The 11,903-nt window shown below is 42.5% G+C and overlaps 1 pseudogene; it reads left to right on the top strand.

The window, feature by feature from the left end:
* The first annotated feature begins 5,620 nt into the window (after window positions 1–5,620).
* LOC120602532 (uncharacterized) lies at window positions 5,621–5,738 on the top strand (annotated as a pseudogene).
* Window positions 5,739–11,903: the final 6,165 nt, after the last annotated feature.

Here is an 11,903-nt window from a genome sequence, read left to right as displayed (position 1 = left end):
GTGATTTGCATTTCTGTAGAGGTCTGAAAGAATAGGAACGAGTCCTCATCTGTTGTTATTTGCCAAACCCCCACTAGCACTCACAGTGGGGTACAAAGAGGTAGAGAGGGGAGAGGAGGAGGCTCTTTAACACAATGTGTAACTAGCTCAGAGCCCGTGGAAGCATCTTGGTGGCACTTTAATTAGCAGCTTCCAGGGTCAGAGGACTCTAAAAAGGATTTCTAACATCTAGTTGGAGCCCATAGAAACTGTCACTTCACAGACTCATGAGATGAGAGGGCCATGCGAGGGCTGGCGGAGAACAGCTGTGACTTCTCGCCGCTTCCCTGTGAAACACCACGGCTCCTGCTCTGCAGAGCTTGGGGCCAGGACGCTCCATGGACGCCATTGGCATCTGCTGGGTGCCACATAGAAGCTTTAAATGTTTGTTTTCCTTCAAGAAAACTGGAATGAAGGAGGAAGGAGCCATCTGAATTCAGTGATTGAAAGGATGGTGCTTCAGTAGGTGGCATCGCAATGGCATGACGAGCCAGTTCACCGGGAGAAGATGGAGCTGGAACAGAACCCTGAGCAGGGGGCTGCTCTGATGGCTGTCACACTGGAATCCGAAACCCATGCTTTCGAAAACTAGACATCGGACATAGAATAAGAAGGCTTTCTCCCCGCAACATAAAACAATAGCTTATAATACTAATAGTGCTCTTAGAACATTCTGATTTTTTAAATAAAAACCTCTCAAATATTTCTAAATGACAGAGCATGAAGTTGAAGAATTTTCTGTTTATTTTTCGAGGATGACAGATGAATGAGAAGGTTGATATAGGTCATGTTTAAACTATGTTTTCCAAGCGTTAGAGATGAGGGCAAAGCTTTAGGTGCTAAAATGTGTCGTAATATCATAATGTTAAAACAAAAGAAGTCTAAATATGTAAATGTCCAAGGACAGGGAAATGATTTGGTGTGTCTATATGGTGCCATTATTAGACAAATGTAGAATTATGCTTTCAAGTCATTTTAATGATCCAGGGAAATGCTCACTATATAATAAATGAAAGAAGCATAGTATAAAATTATACCTGTAATATGATTTTATTTGTGAGTTTGTGTGTACAGATGTCTATACACACACACACACACACACACACACACTGGAAGGAAGCGCATCACACGATCAATAACACTTATATCCATATGGGAACATTAGGGATGATTCTCATTTTCTTCTGCATTTTTTCCAATCTTTCCATGATTAATGTATTTTACTATTAAAATAAATAAATATTTTCAAAGGCCTAGCTTGCTCCCAAGTGATAAGTCATCAGCAGGACAAACGTTCATTAATATGATGGAAATTTAAGATTCGTAAAATTCCATCTTACCAAAAAATCGCTCCCATCAGCATCCCGCCGGTGCCCCAGATTCCTATAATTCCACGACATATTTTGAGCAAACAGTGTATATCTTTGGATCTTACTTCTTTTTGTTTTTTAGATGAGTATACACATTAAGACTATTTATTTGTTGTTTGTTTTTATTAGTAGTAGTACTATTATTATTACTATTATTATTATTATTATTATACACATGCTGGGAACCAGCAAAACCCAATCTGACCATGGGCATTAGGTATTTTTTTGATAGATGAGTATAGATGCTCCATGCAGGCAAGAGTGATGGTATCTGGTGCAATGAAAACAGGCCCCTGAGGGACTTCTGCTCGAGAGACAACGATTAGCATGCAGGCACGACGCTGTCACGCTTACTTCTCTTAGCTCAAAGATGGGAACGCGGGATGGACTGGAATTCTCAACCGAGGGTGCCAGGCAAAGACTAGAGGATGGGACTTCATAGATTCTTACTCCCCAATCATCACGGCGGGAGTGCCTGTGTACTTCTAGACAATTCACACATCTTAAATCTTAATGATTTCACGAAGGACAAATTATTTCTAATATCCATTATGCTAAAAAGTAAGTCACCGGAGCGCTTATAGTAGTTCTCCTAGAGAGTAGACTTCTGGTTGGTCTTTCAAAGGTGACCGAGCATTTCTTAAATGCTTAGGGCATGTCAAAGTTTAATTAATCAGTCCTCAAATGTTGATTAAAGCTAGAACACGCACACACACACGTAATTTATAATAAATTATAGACCATATGCTGATCCGCATTTACCAAAAAAAAAACAAAAAACGTTTGAAAGAATAACCAGCACATTATTATTATTAAGTGTTCTTCTCTAAAAAGAATGGTCTTAGGAAGAGGGGACATTTTTTCTTCGCATTCTTCTGTAGTATTTAAAGAGTTTGCAAAAGCAAATATCATTTTTGTAATATGTATTAATACCAACACATTTTTTAAAAAGATGGGACAAATGACAATGGACATTTATTCATTTCAGTCAGAGAGCTGCCTCTGCATGCCTTCAGAAGTGCACAGCAGCGTGCTGCGGGGTTGCAAAAGCACAGATGAGCAAGGCACGTAGAGAGTGAACATTGCTGGGAAATTCAGGGGGCTTAGAGCAGTAAGCGACCTAAATGGGAAGCAATTTAAAATCGATTTTTAAGCAGTTTCGCTCTGACCTTTCTTCCCCCAACCCTGCACTCCTGCCTCCTACCCTATATATCCCCTGCCCTTTTGGAGAGACTCATTCACCTCTCACTAAAACTAGAGGATTTTTGTGGGAACATTTGAGAAGTTACATTCTTCGTTGTTATCAACCATTAACACTTGCTTCGAATTAATTTCTCAGAGGAACTGAAAATACTGATCAGTTACCTACCAGGGTCAAAAAATAACCGAGAAAAGGGTGTAATGGGTGGCTATTGATGGTTGAGGGAAATGAGGAGGAACTGCAAAGAGAGAAAGAATATTCTAGAACTCAAAAGGTAAACTGAGAAGGGATACCCCGAACCCTGGGGACAGCCAAGCCATCGAATCCTCTAGAGACTAGATCTCTGAAATGTGTGTGTTGGGGGCCGAATAGGAGAAATGGAGCAGGGTTCAGGGAGCATTGCCACTGAATAATTTTATATCACGATTGTATTCCTTCCCAGAAAAAAAATACAGATATCAATTCAGCAGCAGACAGCTATGACAGTCATACGATTTGCTGCCGATGATATACATCTGTCAGCTTATTTGCATCAAGCAAGAGAGCTGAAACCACAATCTGTGTTCATGATAAATGGAGATCTGGAAGGCATTTGCTTCTTCCTGCCTTTTGCTTACTTAGGCATCATGCAGATACAAAAGACACCGCCAGAATTTGCTCAGACAGCACCGAACATGGGGTGGGAGCGAGAAAATCATTATGAAATATTGCCACTTCCACTGCTATTCTGACCATCATTTTATACTGTAAAATGCTTGCTGCCACATTCCAGGAGCCCGAGCCTTTCCTGATTGATTCACAGGCATTGGCAGGAGGCTTCATTTGTGAGAGAAGGAAAATGCCTAATTCAAAATGACCCTGATGACTTGAAACAAACAGAACAAAACTTGCTCTTTGGTTCAGTGCCAGGGAACCACTCCTGCGCCTCCAGAGAGGGAGGGTCCCCCACCTGCATTTCTCACTTGCTGTTAGATCCTACAAGCAAAGTGAAGGAAGAGAGATAAAGGAGGTTGGGAACATCATCGGGCTAATAAAATTTAACTGCTTTTTGTGTATTTGACTTCGATGGTCTTGGGAAAGTAGCAAGCATATCTCTCTGTCACTCACTCTTGCTCTGGCTGCTGCCTCTGTCACTGTCCCTGTCACTGCAGATCAGCTTTAGTTCTACACCCCTGTGTCTGAGAGATTACAAACCACTCCAGAATGTCTGCTTGCTTCTCTCTCCTGACATCCTTCCCTTCCCCCTTCCCTTTCTTCTGCGTCTCAACTTCTTTTTCCAACCTTCCTGGCCCATGAGCCCTAAGTTTATCTCAGGCAGCTGGTGCATGATAATGAGTCAGCCTTTCATCTATTCCCCATCTTTCTGACAAATATTTATTATACAGCCTGTTATGGATGAGATGTGTGAGAAGGAAGAAAAGGCACGCCCCTGAGCCCCTCCCAGGTTGTACGCCTGAAAGATTCAGAAAACTCTGTCCTTAATGCGACTGTAAACAGTTGGCAGCTCTTATCTATATAGACCTATAAAGAGAAAGCATTACATAGAAATTACAAATCTCTTCTAACAATGCTCAGTGATTCCTGGCTGAATCGCTCCTCTCCTTCATCAGCAGCCAAGTAGAATGAACCAGCCCAGCCGAGCAAGCAGAATCTGGTGCCCATGGCAACACACATTCCTGCTTTGAACTTGACAATCCACCACAAGGAAATCATGTTAATGGGATGCTTTTCTGCTACAAATAACTTTAGTTTTCACATTTTAATTACAGCGATAGATTTCCCTTGATTTCTAAATTCTTCATAGACCTGGACAAAAAAGAAAAAATAAATAAAATAAAAATAACGTGGTTTCCAAAATGTCCTTGAAATTCCAAGCAGTCTTTTAAAGGAGGGAAAGGAAGATGCAGAAGGAGAAACGATGTTTTTGTCCCCATTTTTCCCCACTATATGGCCAGAAGAGTCAAAGGCTTAAGCGGACACTCTCTCAGCAGTTTGCTCCTTAGTCTTTTAAAGAAAGTTTCCTCATCTGTAGGAGAAAGAACAATGTCTGCCTGACAACAGTGTCACAGGGTCTAATGAATGCTCGTGAAGTGCTAAGGATGACCACTAAGGATTATCAAATAATGTTGCCGGTTAATGCTGCATAGAGGTGCCTTGCCTTCACCTTAGGCTTGGAGCTACTTCATTCCGTCATTATCAGCCAGAAAATGCTCATTTTATCGAAATATCTTGAATTGCTTAACTGTGAGCTATGGCCACAGAGGTTTATGAACACCTTTTATGAACAAATTAGTAAGTTCATAAAAAGGGCTAACTTAGAATGAATGTCACCATTGAGAAAGCTGAAGAAATAGGAAATGACAGCCATGTAGCATCGTGTATTTGACAGGAAGCTCCAAGGAAGACAAAGCTGGACCATGAGAGGGGACGAAGTGATGAAAATTTAAGCTGCAGATTTTAGTAGCCTCCGTTCTGAAGTCTGAACTAGCCACACTATGTAAAAGGGAGTTAAAAATTAACACAAAGAGGGTTGATGATCTCTGATTTGTGAGTCTATCTCTGCTAATCTTTCTAAATATTTCCCTCCTGATTTTTGAGAATGGAAAGGACAAATCTGTACAAAATGAAGAACTCATTTGCAGACCTTGGCTTTACTCGCTTTGCCAGTCCATAGGCATGGAAGGTAGAGAGGTAGGCTATGACCCACAGCTCTAGGCCTTCCTGGCTCTGAGTTCTTAAGAAGGAAGGCCTCCTGCCTTAGGATATTGTTGACTGAGGAAATCAGACCAGCCTCGGCCACCTCCTAAAAGTCACTGCCATCTGACTGCCCCCAGTTTGTTGTACAAACTGGCCCCTATGGAGTATACAGTGAAGGCAGGAGGCAGCTGTCCTCACTCCCCTCAACTCTTCACACTGGCTCTCTCGGCTTGCTCTTCCGTGCCCTTGAAGGAAACCCAGGGCAGATCCTGTAGATATTCAGGCCGGTACAGGAAATAAAAAATTCTCTCAAGCCTACGGCCATGCCCCCCGAACACGTCCAGTTTCATCTGATCTCGGAAGCTAAGCAGGGTCGGGCCTGGTTAGTACTTGGATGGGAGACCACCTAGGAAGACCAGGTGCTGTAGGCATAAAAAAAAAAAAAAATCCTCTAAAGTGTTGGTGAAGATGTACAGAAAAATACTTTGGCTTCACTAGTGAGAATGTAAAATGATGCAGCTACTGAGAAAAACGGCTTGGCAGTTATACAGAAAGTTAAACAGAATTACCATCTGACCCTGCAATTCCACTTCTGGGTATAAACCTCCAAAGGACTGAAAACAGTGACTCAGACAGACGCTTATAAGCCAATGTTCATAGCAGCATTGCTCATAATAGCCAAAGGGTGGAAGCCACCCACGGACACGTAAAGGTATAAACAAAATGCGGTGTAGACATACAGTGGACTATTTTTCTGCCTCAAAACAGGAAAAAAAAAATTCTGACACATGGGTCAACACAGATGAACCCTGAATACATTATGCTAAGTGAAATAAGTCAGTTACAAAAAAGACAAATACTATATGAATCCACTTATAGGAAGAATACCTAGAATAGTCAAATCCACAGAGACAGAAAATAGAATAGTAGTGACCTGGGAGGAGGGGGCAGGGGGGAGCCAGTGTCTCACGGGCCCAAAGGTTAGATTTAGATGAAGAAGTAGTTCTGGGTCAGAGAGCGGCGTAGGAGGCAGAACGTGCCTCCTGGTGCTACTGAATTGCACACTTAAAAATGGTTACGATGGCCAATTGTGTATAGTTTATCATCATAGAAAAAAATTAAGTCCTCTAAGCATTTTGGACAGAACATCTGACCAAACTGAATACTAAAATGTGGTCTTCATCCAGCTCTACTCCTCACTCCTTCCCCCACCTGCCCCTGAGGAGGCCCCTGAGACCAGAAAACTCGCCGTGGAGACCCCAGGACGTGGCGGGCCCTCCATCACCTTTTCTCCGGTTGCTGCTGCCCTCGAGGGCCTCTCGGTGGGGGCCAGAGTGAGAGAGGAGAAGTGAGGGGGGCAGGAAAGCTCTTACTTGCCCAGGAGCAGCTGTCTCCATGCTTTGGTGCCTGCTGAGTTGATTAAATAGCCAAAGAGAGCTATTTTGTGGACATTGGCTCTCTGAGGCCACGCCAAAGACACACATACACACACACACACACACACACACCACACACACACACACACACACACAATAATAACCATCTCTTCTCTGTAGTTCCTTGATGACAGTAGCCTCCTCCAGAAGGTGCTATTCAACTTCCTGCTCCTGCTCAGCCCCCTAGTTCCCTGGGGCCTCCCTGATGTTGGCGTCACTTTGTCTCAAGGCAGTCCTCTAGGAGGGCGACCCTCTCAAGACAATCGGGGCCAGCTGTCTGCCACAGTGTCTACATCTAGCTGAACACTGATGCAGTCCTGCTCCCCACGGGCAGAGGATGCTGCTCCCAACACAGCCCTGTGCCTCTCCCCAAAGCCACTCAGGGCAGCTCTGGCCATAGTCTCTCACTGGAGACCCTTCTACAGTGATTCTCACGTGACAAGCTGTCTGGGACGTTTTCCTGAAGCTCACTGTGGGAGGGACAGAGGACAAGGGTAAGTGTCTCCTCTCTACAAGTGAATCCTCACCACGAATGTTCCACACCTTCTCTCCTGTGGTGTGCAGGTGGGCGTCGGAACAAGGGCGGCGGAATCAGCCTTCACAGTGTCTGAGCGCATCTGGCCCTTAGTCTTGACAGAGGTTAGGACTCAACACCCACCCACTGTCTTGCTCTCAGCCCTTGAGGCCTCTGTCTTCCTCTAAAGCAATAGGAAGAGTTGCATTTAGCATCTCGTTATGAGGGGTTTTTGTTTGCTTGTTTGGGGTTTTTGATCTTTTGATAAGCTGTCCAATGATGCAGAAATGTAATAAATATGTGTATACTGTGGGGGTAATATAACCAGAGGAACCAATGAAGATTGCTAGAATTTGCATAAGTAGCTTAGAGATGTTCTAAGAAAGGAGGAACCAAAACCTCAAACTTTTGTCTCAAGAGTGAACAATTATAATCTGTGGACGACATTGATACTGACCAAAGGTCACAACCAGAGAAGGTCGAAAGACCACTGTGATTTAAAAAAGAGAAAATCGACCAGAGAGAAGAGCCAGAGCTGGGCCCAGCATCAGGCAGGCAGCCTGCAGTGTGGTGATGGGGGTCTTGCCTGAGGCTCCCTGCAGTATTTCCGGTGGCAGAGCTCTAAAGGGAGCCCTTTTCTTTGGAGAATTGGGAAACTTACAGCTTAATGTCCCATAGGTCTCTAAGCCCCACTGTGACATGGAATATTTAATTTGCTGAAACATTATCATTTATTAATATCTTACATAATTTAGCCTTTAGATAAGGAAGTATGTGTTCATGTTCATGTTCAATGAGTATAAACTATTCAAATAGGATAACTCAGGCCAATGGAAAGCCATAATTCATAATCCAGGAATCGATGGTGGTAGACAAGGGAACTTTCCAGGTAAGGCCACTGCCTTCGCTTGCTGAAGCTCCAGGTGGTACCGACCTTCCAATGCACGTGCAATAAGAAGCGACAGTAGAGGAGCCGGTTGCTCCCATTCTCCGTATGGTTCATCCCCTGCCCTGGAGTGCTGGCTCCTCCTGCTCCCTTCCTTCTTTGTAGTTCTATGAAGATGCTAGCTAGAGCTGGGGTTATCCTAAGTCACGTGTCTAATGAGAATAGTTGGTCTCCCAGAATAACACCTGTTCCATCCCAAGAGGTCCTTAGACACCGCACACACATTAGGAAGGTTTTGTGTTCCCAGGTAGCAGAAATAACATCGATGGGTGAGGACGCGAGGACTTCTCACAGCCACAAGTTTGTGAGTCCGGAAATTCTTGCAATAAATAGACCTTTTTAATAGTGTCTGTAAGTATGTCCTTCAAATTTATTGGACCACAATGTCGAAATATGGTGGAAATGGCCACGACACATCACTTTGGGAACACACGACCTTCCCAGAACAGCTAGTGGCCACCTGGCTGGGAGATAGATCATAACCTTTGTCCTCACAAAACTGCTGTGCCGGCGAGGTGAGACCGTTGGTGTGAAAACGCCCAGCTCTGTGCCTAAAACATAAAAGCTGCTCAGTGAGTATAGTGTCACGTGAGCCAGACATGAATCAGAGTCCATGAGTAAATGGGACACTGCACTTCAGGAATGTCCAAGGAAGAGAGGCCCCAGGCAGCCGTGCACGTGTGTCCTGTGTGCCCAAGGACAAGGTGGGGACCCCGATGGGGGAAATGGGAAGAATTAAAAGAAAACCTCAGCCTTGCTCACAGCTCGTGCTGGTCCCAGTTCTACCCTCAAACTTCCCCACTCTTCCTGCTTCTGACTTGATCCTGCCTTTTATGGCCCAAAGGACAAATGCACGCACGAGACAGAAATGATGGCTAACAATCGAAATGGAGCAATGGGATACAGAAGGAAGGAAAAACTGTACGGTGTTATCCATTTTACTCCACACTGCAGGGCCCAGGTAATCCAGAGCTTTAAGGCAAAGCAAGGCCTCCATCTAGAGGGAAAGCAGAGATGTTCAACATCGCAAATTCTACTTGCAAATGTTATATTTGCAACCTTCCTCCACCCTCCATATTAGGCTTGGCAGCTGTTCTAAAGCTATATGCCAACTAAATCAGGCTTGACAATCATATTTGTTTCTGGCTACTTAATTCATTCATTTAGCTCAGTAATAGATATTAACAACATTATATTCCCTACAGCAATGCAAACAATTACAGACATTTGTAATGTTCCAGCTTCTGCTGTGTCACAAATGCTAATGAATCAGTAAAACTAAAAAAAAAAATCTGTCTCTCAGGCAATAGGCTAAATAGAATAAAAGTAATTTTTCTCCTTTACTAGTAACGGTGGAAAAAATGGAGACTTGACCATTTTCAAAAAAGCCTTTTTACCTTTGGGCAATATATTTTTTAATCCGTCTAATTTAAACAAATGCTACGTCTTAAACTCAACAAGAAAAACTCAACCAAGTGATTGTTATAAGAAGTAACAGCAGCACTAAAGACTTCGAAGACTTTGTGATTTAACGTGGAAAATAGTTCAAAATGTAGGAAAACTGGCATCTGGTCACCCACGATGCAGTCAACAAGTAAAAGCAAAAATGTCTGAATGTGTCGTCTACAACTTCCTGTCATGACTCAGCGTAGTTGGGAAAAGGACAAAGACTGATGTGGCAAAAAAAACGTGACTAGGGACCATCCGTGTAAGGGTTTATGAGCCCGATTGCATTTGAAATGAAATCGAATTGAACATTTCCACATTTTTATCGTAGGGCAGAAACTGCATAAGAAAAAAAGAAAAGGAGAGGGAGGAAGAAAAACGTGGAGAGAGGACAGAACCAGGAGCAGATGCAAATGAAACATTTGGAAAAAAAAAAAAGCCGCCAGTCGGGGACGAGAAAACAAGACGTACTTTCCTTTCTACGACAAAAACCTTTCTACTACTTCATAGAAAAAGCTGGTGTGCTGGGAGGTAAGCGGAGGAAGAATGTTCAGGAAATAGCACGTTAAACCGCATGTAGGAAGAGACCTGAGAAATGACCAACTTATTTGTTATTTAACATTTAGTTTGCAGTGTAGAGCACATCAAGAACCCCGACCAGCCAAGAGATGTTTCAGTGGGGAGGTAGGAATGGAGGCTCTTTGGAGAGATTTTGCTGCAAAGGTGAGCAAAGAAATGAAAGAGTAATTGGTTGCCAAACGGGAGTCAAGGGAAGCATTTGTGTTTCATGTGAGAGAAACAGCAATGGGTTTGTTTGCGGGTGGGAATTATTGAACGGAAAGCAAAACATAGAGAAGCGTGAAAGGGAGGAACTTCAGGAGCGATGTTTTTGAACGTCCTGAGTGACATGATCCAGTGCCCAGAGGAGGGGCTGGCTTTAAGTGGAAACACTAAGAGTTTGTTGACTGTAGGGCCATGGAAAGGCAGAGAAGGTAGATAGAGCTGCCTCACTAGGAGAATGGCGGGAAACTTGGAAGGTTCTTTTCAGATGACTTCAATTTTCTCAATGAAGAAATAAGAGCTTGAGCCACAAATGGTACGGACGCATTTATATTTGCACTGTTCTTTGTCCATCCAGTTGACGTTCCTCATTTCCCCAGTACGCACTTTCTATGTTCATAATTTTTATGTCATTTTCCAGGTGGCAAACAAACACAGAGAAGTCAACGAGCACTCTGGGAATAAGAAAAGAAGGATTTAGAGGCTCTTGCTCCTTAAGATGCATCACCATGTATATTGTATCTCTTAATTATAGGTATCCTGTCTTTGGGACCAACATCCAAATTTAATCTGGAGCGTCTCAGCATTCCTCACAAAGAAAAGCAAGGTAAATTTTGTGTACATGGACTTACACTTTTAAAGTCATAACTTTCTGTTCAGATTGCTCTTCTAATTAATTTTCTCTACTGCCCACAGTAGCTCTACAGGGGACATTAGCCCTAAAACTAGTTCATGCAAAGCATTTACTTTTCAGAGGTTTGCCTTTTCCACAAAAGTTTGTTCTTTATAAGCCTAGTCCAGAGTTTCCAAGCAGTGTTACACAGATTTTTTTTTCTTTTATTAATTGGTCCAGAGAGATGCTCCTTGGTAAAAGTTTTCTTGATTGTAGATTTTAGAAATGCCTCCAACTTTATCTGTTGGAGCTACTCAATGGAAATTAGCATATTAAGGATTTTGAGGTGTCTTAGGGATAATAAGAGGACTTTCATAACCCAGTGTTTCCCATACCTAAGAATTCTTACTTTCATTATACTTTGGCAATAGCTAGTTTACAGCATAAAAATATAGCATTCCATGATAAAATCATTAGATCTATTTTATTCTGATGATTCCAATGTTTAAGAAAATGAATGTGACTAATAGATCACTGCAGCACAGACTAGCTTATGCCAACTAACATACACCTTTACCTACACAGGGAAAGGAATAGAGATGAACAGATCATGACCCTCTCTGAAAAGCAAAAAAAAAATGTTTTTCTATAGATCTTATATCCCAGATCTGTATCAGGGAATGAGAATCAGTATTATCTAAATGACAAGAATAAATACAAATAAAAGAATATGCATTACCGCACACTGATCCATTCCATTTCGAATTATAAAATATATAATGTATAAAATGCTAATGTAAAACTCATTTAAAATAAGAAAATATGGTAGCACTCTTAAATAATTACTTACACATTAATACA

This window comes from Pteropus medius, unplaced genomic scaffold, assembly GCF_902729225.1.
Source record: "Pteropus medius unplaced genomic scaffold, Ma_sr-lr_union100, whole genome shotgun sequence".
NCBI classification, from domain to species: Eukaryota; Metazoa; Chordata; class Mammalia; order Chiroptera; family Pteropodidae; genus Pteropus; species Pteropus medius.
This window is presented reverse-complemented; position numbering and strand designations above follow the sequence as displayed.